This window comes from Bos mutus, chromosome 19 (genome assembly GCF_027580195.1).
Source record: "Bos mutus isolate GX-2022 chromosome 19, NWIPB_WYAK_1.1, whole genome shotgun sequence".
Taxonomy (NCBI): Eukaryota; Metazoa; Chordata; class Mammalia; order Artiodactyla; family Bovidae; genus Bos; species Bos mutus.
The window spans coordinates 49,118,124-49,132,316 of NC_091635.1; positions in this window are offsets into that span (position 1 = coordinate 49,118,124).

Here is a 14,193-nt window from a genome sequence, read left to right on the forward strand (position 1 = left end):
AGCCTCTTTGCACTTCGGTGCACGTGTCCCCAGCGTGTCCACCTCTAGGCTCTGCTCCTGCTAATTCCTTCCACCAGGCACCCCTCCCCTTCCCCACCAGTCAGAGTCTCATAGCAGCCCCTCCTTCACAAGGCCAGGCAATCTCTCAACTAGAAATGCTCCTTTTTGTCTCTGCTGTCTAGGAAAGGAATCACACTCTGGGATTTTCTGCTCACACCCCGATCCCCCAGCTGAATGGCATCTTGCTCATTCCCTGTGCTGCCTTTTACCTAATCAATCAATCAACAAGCTAGGAAAAGTAGTTGGGGTTGGGGATGGGAGGCCACAAAATTGCCCAAATCCCAGGTAACTGATCCTATCAACAAAGTTTGGATTCACAGTCTGAGGCACATCACACACGTCACCCCCTGAAAGTCGCATTCCACCCTGCAGAGCAGACCCTGCTGCCATCCCATCCTGCCCAGGACCCAGCCCCCAGCTGGTAAAGGATCGGAACCCCAGGCTGGCCAACCCCAAGACCCACGTTCTTCCTATTTTGTCACACTGCCTCCTACTGGTCTTTTCTAGGGGAAGAGGGAGCCGCCCCCAATCCAAATTCTCCCAGAAGGGAGATGATTCCTCTTTGCTTCTTCAGTCTCGTTCAAGCTGAACTCTGACCAGCTCCACCACTCAGCCAGCTGCTGGGCAGGTGGGGTGGGTGGGGGCTGGGGAGTCCTGGGCACTAACAACATTAATGGGAGTGACCAAGCACCTTCTTACGGGCACAAGGAGCTAGGAGGCACAGACATCGAAAACCTCTGGAAAGGACTTTCCTGGTGGTCCGGGGGTTTAGACTCCATGTTTCTAATGCAGGGGCATGTGTTCGATCCCTGATCAGGGAGCTGAGATCCCTCATGTGGCATGGCCAAAAAAATCTTCTGGGATGGAGCTCCACTGTATTACTTATTCCTGGGTCAGTCCGCAGCTTAGCAGCAGGAATTAGCCTGGAGGGAGAGGCTGCTGGGGGAGAGGGAGGCTCATGCAGAAAGAGACGCTCACAGAGGGGAGAAAGGACCCCCTGACCTCTACAGGCTTCCTTGCCAGCCCCTCATTCTGAGCTGGGATGGGGAGAGGGGTTGATCCCAACTCAGTCTCTGAAATTTCTTTCTTGACTTCCTGTGTGTGCGCTCAGTTGCTCAGTCATGTCCGATTCTCTGTGACCCCATGGACTGGGACCCACCAGGCTCCTCTGTCCATGGGATTCTCCAGGCAAGAATACTGGCGTGGGTTTCCATTTCTTACTCCAGAGGATCTTCCCAACCCAGGGATTGAACCCGTGTCTCTTGTATCTCTTGTGTTAGCAGGTGGATTCTTTACCACTGCGCCACCTGGAAAGCCGTTGACTTCCTAGGCCTTTGGAGAAATGCTACAATTCTCCCCTGGGGCCTTATCTTCACATCTCGGCCTGCGTTTCAGTCCCATCCCCAAGGCTCTGGAACAGACATGCCGACATGAATTGCCAGGCACCACAAAGCCGTCTGATGGCTTACCTGAACTCAGGTAGCCTGCAGGATGGATGGAGCGCAAACGCTGGCATCTCTGTTACATACACACAAACACAGTTTAAACTGACCCTTCCCCATGCATTATCTTAACTGGTTTAAACCTCAGAACAGGGTCCTGGGAGGTGGGCAGGGCAGATGTCTTGAACCCATTTCTTAGATGAGGAACCTGAGATTCAAGGAAGGCAAGCAACTGAATCAAGGTCTCACTGTCCAGAGCTGGTGACCACATTACTGACAACCCCACAGCCATTCAGTGCCCAGAGCAGCACTGAGCGCTTTCCATGCATCTGACATTCATTCAGCCCCACGGGGGGAGATGTTGTTATCATCCCCATCTCCCCATTTCACAGATGATGAAACATGCACTTAGAGTTGTTAGGTGATTTGGGGAAGCCACTTGGAGCCAAGCCCCAAACTGCCTGGCCCCATGGCCCCTCCCCAGGGTGGCTCCCCTGAGTCCCCGGCACCTGTGACAGTGTGTGACCCGCTAAGGGGCTCACTGAACGTCTGCAGCACGTTTGTCCACTGAGTTGTCCCCCACTTGCTTGATCTTACTTCTCCTTCAGGACCGTTCTCGTCCTTCCCTCTCCTGTCTCCTTAGACGGCTCCAGCCAGACATTTGACATATCTCCCCCAGGAGTTCAGGGTCACGGAACCCCCAGGCCCCCTAAGGAGGCTGGAAAGACAATCTGCCACCTCCCTCTCTGCACCTACCAGCTTTCAGGGATTTGTGGTTTGATGCAATGACACCCCTTGCCTCAGTTTCCCCACCTGTACCAGAGCTGTAGGCAAGCAGGCTGCTGGAAAAGAGGCCCTCTACCTCCTTCCACCCCAGGGGGTGCCAGGATTGTCTTTCTCTCTCGAGCCCCACAGAACCCCAGACATGCAGTGAGGGACCTGCAAGGGGAGAGAGCAGGACAGGTATGAGGACTGGTCAGGCCCACCTTCAGAGTGTGCATTCCTAAACAGGGAAGATGCTAATATCTGAGGGCAGGGGCCTCTCAGGGAAGATCCCCCACAGGCTGAGGTTTGAAGGTCCCTTTGGAACACTGCCAACTCCAGCTGCCCCAACCCCAGGAGTTAATCAACCAACATCACTGAGAGTTCACTGGTCTGCAGGCAAAGAAAGGGTGCAAGATGCAACTCCTGCCAACCACCAGCCAAGAGAGATGCTTCACTTGGGCACACTGAGTGCTTCTCTGGACACACTCTTGTTTAAGCTTGCCAGCAACTCTGAGAATTATGTCCATATCACAGAGTGAAGCAGAGGTCTCAGTGGCCTGCCCCTCATCACATGGCTGTGTGTGTGTGTCTGTGTGTGTCTGTGTGTGTGTGTGTGTTAACTGCTCAGTCATATCTGACTCTTTGCAACCCCATGAACTCTAGCACCCAGGCTCCTCTGTCCATGGGACTTTTCAGGCAAGAATACTGGAGTGGGCAGCCATCTCCTTCTCCAGGGGATCTTCGCAACCCAGGGATTGAACCTGGGTATCCCACACTGCAGGCAGATTCTTTACCATCTGAGCCACCAGGGGAGCCCCAGTCACATGGTTGGGACACGGCTAAACTAGAGACAAATGCAAGGCTTTTGGGGCCTGTGCCCGCATCTTTTTCTGAGAACAAAGCTGTTTCCTCACCAACATTTCTCAAGCCTTCCTTTTTTAAATATTTGTAATTATTTATTTTTGGCTGTGCTGGGTCTTCATTGCCGTGTGCAGGCTTTCTCTAGCAGCCTCGAGCAAGGACTATGCTCTAGTTGCCGTTCACAGGCTTCTCATTATGGTGGCTTCTCTGGTTGCAGAGAACAGGCTCTAGAGCGTGGGCTCAATAGTTGGGGCACATGGGCCTCTTTGTCCTATGGCAAGTAGAATCTTCTGGACCAGAGATCAAACCCATGTCCCCTGCATTGGCAGGCAGATTCTTAACCATGGGACCACCAGGGACGTCCCCCAGGCTTCCTTTGATAGAGGCTGGATGACTTACACACTCCTCCTCCCCCCCAGCCTCTGACCTGTCCTGGGGTCCAAGAGCAGATGAGGTGGGCCCTGGGTTTAGAACCCTGAGCTTTAGTGGTCAATGACAGGACTGGAGGAGACTCTTGAGAGTCCCTTGGACTGCAAGGAGATCAAACCAGTCAACCCTAAAGGAAATCAACCCTGAATATTCATTGGAAGGACTGAGGCTGAAGCTCCAATACTCTGGCCACCTGATGAGAAGAGCTAACTCATTGGAAAAGATTCTGATGCTGGGAAAGATTGAGGGTAGGAGGAGAAGGGGGCGACGAGGATGAGATGGTTGGATGGCATCACTGAATCACTGGACGTGAGTTTGAGCAAACTCCAGGAGATAGTGAAGGACGGGAAAGCCTGGTGTGCTATAGTCCACAGAGTCGCAAAGAATCAGACACAACAGCGACTGAACAAAAACAGGACACCTGGCTCAGGCCCCCCACCCGACCTTCACCCCCACGCAGCACACATCTCTCTGTGCTTCCTGCTGCCACGCTTCCAGTCCCCACTGCCTGTAGCCCCGAGGATGACCAGGAGACCAGAGTGGGAGGAACCACACTCCTGACCCCCAGCCTGGCTGGGACCTCTCCAGTGCCTGTCACCTAGCCCCAGCCGGGCGTCAGGTCCAGCCAGACTCCCTTCCCCTCCAAGTCACCCCTGCCGTGCCCTCTGGCCAGGCCCCGCCAGGCGCTCCGGGGATTGACCGATGTCAGAGCGCCACCTAGTGTGCCTGGTGGGCGCCCCGGACCCTGCCCAGGACTTGCTGGGTTCACTCTGCTGCTGCTGCTGCTAAGTCGCTTCAGTAGTGTCCAACCCTGGGCGACCCCATAGACGGCAGCCCACCAGGCTCCCCCGTCCCTGGGATTCTCCAGGCAAGAACACTGGAGTGGGTTGTCATTTCCTTCTCCAATGCATGAAAGTGAAAAGTGAAAGGGAAGTCGCTCAGTCGTGTCTGACTCCTTGTGACCCCATGGACTGCAGCCCACCAGGCTCCTCCGTCCATGGGATTTTCCAGGCAAGAGTACTGGAGTGGGGTGCCATCACTTCTCCTCTAGGGCAGGTCAAACACCAGGAAGAGTCTCTACCCTGGCTGGGACTTGCTTCCAAATAGCCTCAAATCCTACCTGCTGATGTTCTGTGCTGTGAAACTATTCCTCCAGTCACAGAGAGACCCTGGCACCTAGTGAGGGCAGTCCCCTCACAATTCAAAAGCTTTGCCCCATCATGAGACAGCACTGCCCGCAAAGCCCTGGCTTCATCCTGCCTGTAAGGCTTAAAGTGAGCTTTCCAGTAGTTTAATCAAATTGCATTATTTTGTGTCCATTGGTGAAAAGCAAATTTCCCAAATTAGCCACAATTTTGATAAACCCTCTTTCTATGCGCTCAGTTGTGTCCTCTTGGTGACCCCACGGACTGAAGCCCGCCAGGCTCCTCTGTCCATGGGATTTTCCAGGCAAGAACGGTGGAGTGACTTGCCATCCCCTTCCAGCCCTGATGTTGCACAAGAGCCTCAAACAATGAGCAGTGTGGGGCCTGTGCTCCATCCCACCCCGGCCTCCAAACAGTTCAAATGAGCACACAGCATGGGCAGGGAGGTCAGGCCAAAGTCCAGGTTTGAAGCCTTGCTCCATACCAGCTGTGTGACCTTGAAAAATTCACTTAATAATGCCCTGGGGAATAATGGCCTAATAATGGCCTAATAATAATGGCCTAATCAGGAAGGAAATCCAAAAAAGAGGGGATATATGTGTACACTCAGCTGATTCACTCTGCCATACAGCAGAAACTAATACAACATTGTAAGGCAACTATACTCCAATAAAAAAAAATTTTTTTAAAGAAAAACTCACCTAGGCTCTCTGAGCCTCACTTTTCCCACCTGTGAGATGGGGTTGTAACGAGCATCGTATGAGATAACAAACGTGGCCTTCAGCAGTGCCAGCCACTCACCCGAGTCTCTGTAACAGCCAGACTCGTCTTCCTCGTCTCCCGTGGGGACTCCACAACACCTCAAGCCAGGTCTCCTCTGTTTTCTCGGTCTCCGAGAACACGTCACAGGCACGTTGCCTCTGTTTTCCATGAACGTGTCCATCTACCCATCCTGGCGCCAAGCCAACAGCGAGTGTATATTAACCAGCCACTCGACAGAATGTTCTCAGGCCAAACGGCCACACCTGTGGGAAGAGCCCGTTCTTCAGTTCAGAGGCGAAACCAATCCAGCTTTCTAGTCCTGTCCAAACAAACACGCCCTGTTCCAGAGCCTCAGGCTTCTCCCCGATCTGAAGTGGTGTTGAAGCTCCTGACTTGAACAGTGTGTTAGGACATAAAGAAGACGTATATGAAGGCCCTGGTAAAGGGTGTCACACCCAGCAAGTAGAATAACAGGTAGAATGTATTATGCTGATCGCTGGGAGGCCCAGTTGGTTTTCAAAGCAATGTCAACGGCGGGACTTCCCTGGTGGTCCAGGGGTTGAGAATCCGCTTTCCAATGCAGGGGACGCACATTCAATCCCCGGTCGGGGAACTAAGAGCCCACATACTGCAAGGCAACTGAGACTTCGAGCCACAACTACTGAACCCATGCGCTCTAGAGCCTGCTTGCCACAACACAAGGTCCCACGTGCTGCAACCTGACACAGCCAAAAATAAAATAATTAATTGAATTTTTTTTAAAAAAGCTACATCAAAGGAAAACAGAAAGAGCTGTGTCACCTCCGTGCACCAGAGACATCAGGGCAAGGAGGCTGAGGGCAAGCCGGGCCCGAGTGAGAAATGCTTGAAACAGGCAAAAATGAAAGCCCAGCCAGGGTCTCAGCCAACAGCTGATCTACGGAGAAGACATCCCACAGGCCAGGAACAACTGGGTGGGGGGTCCTCTCTTTCTCCTGGGCTGGGGATGGGGAATGGGCCAGTGCAGTGGGGGAGGAGGGGGTGAACAGCCTCTTTATTAACACAATTATTTTATTTGCCAAAAGGTAATCATCCTAAGTGAGGTCAGCCGCTGGCCCGCCGAGTTGCCATGGCAACAGAACGTGATCGCTTCCAGCAGCAGCAAGGGCTGGAGGAGGCTCCTAAGGAACAAGCCCCCCAGGCCTCTCTTCTCCTCCCCCAGAGAAGGGCTGAACTACACCGGCCGGTGTCTGCGTTCCCCTCCACGCCCCAAGTGGCAGACCAAGACTCCTTGGGAGACACCCCAGCCCAGGTTCACAGGGGCTCCATCTTAGGGGAGAGAGACCTTGGCATCCGTCATCCCTTTTCACCCCATAATAACCCTGCCACGAAGTGACTGAGCATCGCCTGACCATTTCACAGACCTCTGCGGCTCAGAGGGGTTAGTAACCTGTCCACAGACACACAGAGCTTGGCGGTTTCGGGGCCGGAAGCGTGAAGCACCACTCGCGGATGCCTCAGAGCCAGGGGCTGTGAGATCGACAGGGAGGGACCGGACCGGGGTCTTGAATCACCACGAAACTGGTGTGGAGGAAAAGTTGCTAAAGTAAAATCAGAGGCCCGGGTTTGAGTCCCAGTCCCCCCCTCGCAGGTCACATTACCCACAGCAAATGTGCTCTGAGCCTCCATTTACCCAAGGCATTCTGCAACTGTGACTTGTCAGACTCTGCAAGTTCAAGCAATGACCAAGACGTGTTTCTCCATCTGTAAAATGGGCCAGTAACGGCCTGTCCTGGGGACCCAGGTAAATTTGCCCCAGTGTACACAAATGTAAGACTCTAGTTCTGGTGTTCTGGTTGTTTAGTCATTAAGTCAGGTGAACGACTCTTTGCAACCCCATGGATGGTAGCCCACCAGGCTCCTGTCCATGGGATTCTCCAGGCAAGAATAGAGGAGTTGCCATTTCCTTCTCCAGGGGATCTTTCCAACCCAGGGATCAAATCCGAGTCTCCTGCTTAGCAGGCAGATTCTTTACCACTGGGCTGCTGATTGACACCTAGTTTATCTCCATCCAAATCTCAAAGAGTGTTTTAACTCTGCAGAGAAGAGTTAACACCAACTGCGAGTGGTGCTTCAGGCTTCTGGCCCCAAAACCTCCAAGTTCTGTGTGTCTGTGGACAGGTCACTAACCCCTCGGAGCCACAGTGGTCTGTGAAATGGTCAGGCGAGGCAGCCTGACCCCAAATCCTCCAGCCCTGAAGTCCAGGAGACACCACAGCAGAGGCAGGTCTAAGGCCAGGTAGAGCCAGGCTGTTGGGGTCCCCTTGGCTTGTGCCCCAAAAGCAAAGAGGAACTAAAGCGCTTCTTGATGAAGGTGAAAGAAGAGGCTGAAAAAGCTGGCTTAAAATTCAACGTTCAAAAAACAAAGACCATGGCACCTGGTCCCACCAGTTCATGGCAAATAGATGGGGAAACAATGGAAACAGTGACAGACTTTATTTTCTCGGGCTCCAAAATCACTGCAGATGGTGACTGCAGCCATGAAATTAAAAGACACTTGCTCCTTGGAAGAAAAGCTACAACAAACCTAGACAGTGTATTAAAAAGCAGAGACATCACTTTGCCAACAAAGGTCCGTATAGTCAAAGCCACGTTTTTTCCAGTAGTCATGTACAGATGTGAGAGTTGGACCATAAAGAAGGTTGAGCACTGAAGAATTGATGCTTTTGAACTGTGGTGTTAGAGAAGACTCTTGAGAGTCGCTTGAACGGCAAGGAGATCAAACCAGTCAATCCTAAAGGAAATCAGTCCTGAATAGTCACTGGAAGGACTGATGCTGAAGCTGAAGCTCCAATACTTTGGCCACCTGATGCAAAGAGCCAACATATTGGAAAAGATTCTGCTGCTGGGAAAGATTGAAGACAGGAGGAGAAGGGGACGAGATGGTTGGATGGCATCACCGACTCAATGACATGAGTTTGAGCAAGCTTCGGGAGATGCTGAAGGACAGGGAAGCCTGGCGTGCTGCAGTCCATGGGGTTGCAAAGAGTTGGACACTACTGAGCGACTGAACAACAACCACATAACATCTACCGTGCCCTGGTAGAGAAGTGTGACACAGGTACGAGAAAGTGAAAGTGTTAGACACTCAGTCGTGTCCAGACTCTTTGACACCCCATGGACTACAGGCTGCCAGGCTCCTCCGTCTGTGGAACTTTCCAGGTGAGAATACTGGAAGGGGTAGCCATTCCGTTCTCCAGGGGATCTTCCCGACCTAGGGATCACATCCAGGTCTCCTGCATTACAGACAGATTCTTTACTGTCTGAACCACCAAGGGACAACCGCAACCAGAAGGAATTCAGGTGGGGTGGTGGAGGGGCTGACAGGTTCTAAGGGAGCATCTGGGCAGGCTTTGTGGGGAGAGGGGCAGTGAGGCTTGAGCTGCGTCTCCCAGAAGGTGGACGTGGGGATGAGAGCAGGAGGGAAGACATTTCCAGCAGTGGAAACTACCCCCAGTAAAAGCCTTCAAAGTGTCAAGTGCAGCAGGGGTTTGGAGGGAAGAGGGTTTGAGTAGGGATTGAGGGCAGAGTGAAGGAACTTCAAGGGACCCAGGAGGATGTAGGAGCCAGATTGGGGCAGATTGTGGATAGCTTTGACCTTGAGGCTAAGAAACCTGCACTTTATCTTGGAGGAAACAGGAGCCATTGAAGTTTTCTGAGCTGGGACAGGAAAGATCTGATTTGCATTTTAGGATTACCCTTTGGAGAGGGAGTGGAGACAAAAAGGCTATCCGAGGACTTCCCTGGTGATCCCGTGGTTAAGAATCCACCTGCCTGGAGAAGGAAATGGCAACCCACTCCAGTGTTCTTGCTTGGAGAATCCCAGGGATGCGGGAGCCTGGTGGGCTGCCGTCTATGGGGTTGCACAGAGTTGGACACGACTGAAGCGACTTAGCAGCAGCAGTGACTATATATCCAGCTGAAGACTAGCCAAGGGGGTACTCTTTCTGCCCCCTTCTGATGCCTATGTCAGAAGCTTTCTCTGTCTCCTTTATACTTTAATAAAACTTTATTACAGAAAAAAAAAAAAGAATCCACCTGCCAATTCAGGGGACATGGGTTTGATCCTGGTCCAGGAAGATTCCACATGCCACGGAGCAGCTAAGCCCGTGCTCCACAGCAAAAGAAGCCACCACAATGAGAAGCCCGTGAACCGCAACGAGAGAGTAGCCCCTGCTTGTCCTAACTAGAGGAAGCCCAGTGTAGCCATTAATAAACAATTTTTATGGGAGCCACCTCCCTCCATTAACAAAAGCAACAGCTTATGGCCTGACTGGAGACCTTTCGTTGTTCAGTTGCTAAGTTGTGTCCAGTTCTTTCCAACCTCATGAACTGCAGCACCCCAGGCTCCCCTGTCCTTTAGCATCTCCTGGAGTTTGCTCAGATTCATGTCCATTGAGTCAGTGATGCTATCTGACCATCTCATCCTCTGCTGCATTCTTCTCCTTTTCCCTTCAGTCTTCCCCAGCATCAGGGTCTTTTCCAATGAGTTAGCTCTTTGCATCAGGTGGCCGAAGTATTGGAGCTTCAGCATCAGTCCTTCCAATGAATATCCAGGGTTGATTTCCTTTAGGATTGACTGGTTTGATCTCTTTGCAATCCAAGGGACTCTCAAGAGTCTTCTCTAGCACTACAACTCGAAGGAATCAATTCTTGTAAGGAGACCTTATAAGCTCTTTTTTAACCACTGCACGTAGGCCTCAAGCTGTGTGGGTTCCCAGCCCGAAGACAGTCGCTGGGGACAGTGAAACTCCAGGCGCTGGTTCCCACACTGGCCTCCTCAGACAGGGCCCCAACACTGCCTGAGGAGTATGTAAGTCCCCCAAAAGGTGAAGGGGCAGGAGATCAGAAGGGGGCTGGGAGGGAGCCCCTTTACTGAAGGTCTGCTCAGTCCTCACCCTTTATCACCGGTCCCGGTGACCATGGGGGTAAGTGCCCTGAAATAATTATCTCTGTTCCAAAGAAGGAAACCAAGCCCGAGACGGTTGGGAACAGCCCGGGAGCTCCAGGGCCAGAATACAAGCCCAGGTGGGTCTGACCTCAAAGCTCCTCCGACCACAAGCAGGAAGAGAAACGGAGGCCTCAAGGAAGCAAACCTCCTCCTCCCGGGAGGAGGACCACTCTGGCCCAGACACCAAGGGGAGGCGTTCTGTGGGACCCCATCCCCCGCCCCTGCCCCAGCAGTCTCTCCACCAGCCTCCTAGGACACATGCTCACGCACTCATGCTTTGAGTTCTTGGGGCATCACAGACGTCCACAGAGAACATCACAGTTCATCCAGCTTCCCAGTTTAGATTCACCAACCTCATCTGAGGACGCCAACCGGAGTCCCTGGCCTGTGCCAGATGATGTTAAGTAAAGGCAGGAGACAGCAGAGGGGGTCCCCAGGATGGGGTCCATGCCCCGCCAGCCCTGGGGGACCGCCTCCCCGGGGTGGGGACATGGCAGACAGGAGAAGTGCTGAGGGAAGGCTGGGCCCCTGAAGGCGGACAAGGACAGCAGGTTAGAGGGGGCATCTGGGCAGGAGACACGGGCAGGCCGAGAGGCAGAGAGGAAGCAGATGGTTCTGGTTCACCTGCCGTGAAGCCCAGGGTGCTGGCCACACACCAGCCCAGTAATAGCACCAGTTCAGGCCTAAACTTGAATCAATCCATCTAAGGCTTGGGCGCAATCAGCTGCAAAGAAGATTAGCCAAGACCAGGGAGAGGAGGAGGAGGGGGGTGCCTGGGCAAGGAATAACGTGCATGGAATCTATCTTGGGGAGGGAAAGGGGGTTCAGCACCCCTTCCCACAAGACATGGAGTGGGAAGTGGAGGTAGGAGACAGACAGCTATGTCAGCTTGGAGGGCACAGATCTGACCCACTGAGGCTGAGTCAGACCCTAAAACTCTGCCTCCAATACCTCCCTCCCTCAACCTCAACAAGCTCAAGTGAGAAGAACTTCCCAACCCCAGTGAGACCCCAGAATGCCTGAGCAGCTCAAGCGGTTCACGCCGTCCTTGGCAGGGGAGGGCAGTCTCAGCAGGGGATCTGTGGTACCCCCGTGGTCCCCTTCAGGCCAGGTTGTACTTGTACCCGGGATGACCCAATGGGCTACATTCCCGCCCCGCAAATGCTCTGGAGGCAGAGTGGAAAGAGGGGGCTACAAACGGAATCAGCTGCCCAGCATAACGTATTAGCATCTAGGCGAGATTAATCAAGCCCAGAAACCTCGAGCAGACCCCTAATTAGTTGCTGCTGATAACTATATTTGTCATGCTCTCCAATTATTCCACTGTAAATTTCAGAGTTTAATTGCACCTTGTTCTTCATTGAAGTGTCACTGTTTGCACATGCTCCCCTAATTCTTTAGCAAATTTGACAAAATTCAGCATTAAATATAGATTATCTTTAGATTTCCATAATTAACACAACCAAACTGTCTCAGGCCTAAATATTTCTCCCAGCACCATAAATCTGGCCTGTCCCCAGAACCCAGAGAGCTGCTCCCAGCTCTCCCGGCAGAGGCCGCAGTGAGAACACGCATGCACATCCTTGAACTCACACAGGACACGCCTGTGAAGGGCTGGGGGTACAGGCGAGGCTTCATTGAGGGCACGCATCCAGGGACCGTCCCACCCCCAAATGTGTGGGAGACCCCATTGAGGCTGCTTGCTGGGGCATCTCAGCCGTGTCCCAGGGCTTAGAAGGCCAGGCCAGCATCATGGCTGACCTCTGTCCCTGGCAGGCGGTGATGTTGTGTGTGAGTCGCTCTGTCGAGTCCGACTCGTTGCAAGCCCATGGACTGTAGCCCACTAGGCTTCTCTGTCCATCGGATTCTCTAGGCAAGAATACTGGAGTGGGTTGCCATTTCCTTCTCTAGGGGATCTTTCCAACCCAGGGATCAAACCCAGGTCTCCCGCATTGTGGGCAGATTCTTTAATGTCTGAGCCACCAGAGAAGCTCCCTGCAGCCAGGCCATAAGCCACTCCACACCACGAAAGCCAAAGGGCCCGTGTGAGCTTCATCCCCATTAAGGCAGTCTTTGGCTCAGGCGGACAGGGATGCTCTCTGTGCCCACCCTCTCTCTGGCGTCCTTACTCACCAACCTTCCCTCCAGACTCACCAGGTGCACACATGGTTGTTGTTCGGTCGCTAAGTCGTGTCCGACCCTTTACAGCCCTGTGGACTGCAGCTCACCAGGCTCCTCCATCCTTTACTGTCCCCCAGAATTTGCTCAGGTGAACATATGTCCATCCTACTCTAAACACTCTCACCTGGGGCTCTTAGTTCAGACACTCTCAACATCAGGCTGCAAATCTTTTCCACCAGTTCCCCCAAGCCCCAGTTTTTTGTTGGGGAACAACAAAACCAGCAAGGCGTCCCATTTCCAAGATGACATTGGGACAGCAGGGATAGAGAGGAGAGGACAGGGATGCCTATGCCCCATCCAGAGCCCTCCCAGTCCGTGGCCCCTGGGAACAGATCCATTGGTTTATCCCAAGTAGGGCTTCCCAGGTGGCACTAGTGGTAAAGACCCTGCCTACCAATGCAGGAGATGTAAGAGATGAGGGTTCAATCCCTGGATCGGGAAGGTCCCCTAGAGGAGGGCATGGCAACCCACTCCAGTATTCTTGCCGGGAGAATCCATGGACAGGAGCCTGGCGGGCTACAGTCCATGGGGTCGTAAAGAGTCAGACACAACTGAAGTGACTTAGCACGCACATGCACACACCCCAAGTCAAGTCTGGCTGGTGCACAGGCAGCAGAACATCCAGAGTTCAACTGCCTGCCAAGCCCCATCCCCCATACTGCAGTCATGCAAGCGTGCACACACACACACACACACAGACTCACACACAGATACAGAGACAAATGGACTCAGATACACAGAGATACACCATCAACACCCAGGGACACACACATAGACATAGTCACATACTGACATGCAAAGACAGACATACACAAGCAGAAACACACACTGCTCTGCCCAAACCCAGAAGATGGGGTCAGCCAGACAGGAGAATACTCACTCCCCAGAAATCAGGGGCATATCTAGAATCTTGTTGCCTTGAAGAGTCAGAGCGGGCTAGGGGCTCTGGAAGACAGCTCCCCAGCCCTCTCATTCTCTTAAGAAGCCTCAGAGTATACTCGCTGCAAATTTGGCGGAAAATCAACAACCTTTAATGAGATTTGAGTTTTTGCCCCAACGAGGGGTGCTGAGCTGGGGGTGATGTGGGAGCTCTCTGGGTGCAGCACGCTAGGAGATGGGGACAGACACAGCTTACAGGGCAGGGAGGGACTGGGCAATGAGCGGCGGGGAGGCTCCAGGGCCAGCAGCCTCGAGGACAGGCCAAGACAGAGGACCAACAGATAGGCGATCAGGCTGCCACCCGGCCCCAGCCTCCTGGGCCGAGAGGGCCCCTGGGCCGGCTTGGGTGTCTGCTGGGGCCAGGCTGCGTTCTGGATCCAGGACTCTGGACTCCCAACCTCAGAAGGAAGTGGGGCTGAGATCCACCCAGATCAGAGGAGCTGCTTGTGGCAAAGAAGAGCAGGAAGCGGCAACAGAGGGTGGGGGTTGTACAGCCCACTCAGGGTCATTGGCTTTGGACGGTGATGATGAGCAGTTATTGAGCAGCTGCCTGGCTCCAAGCACCTGTTATCATCATTCTGCAGAAAACCCTGCAAGAGACACAATGGCCCCCTTGCTC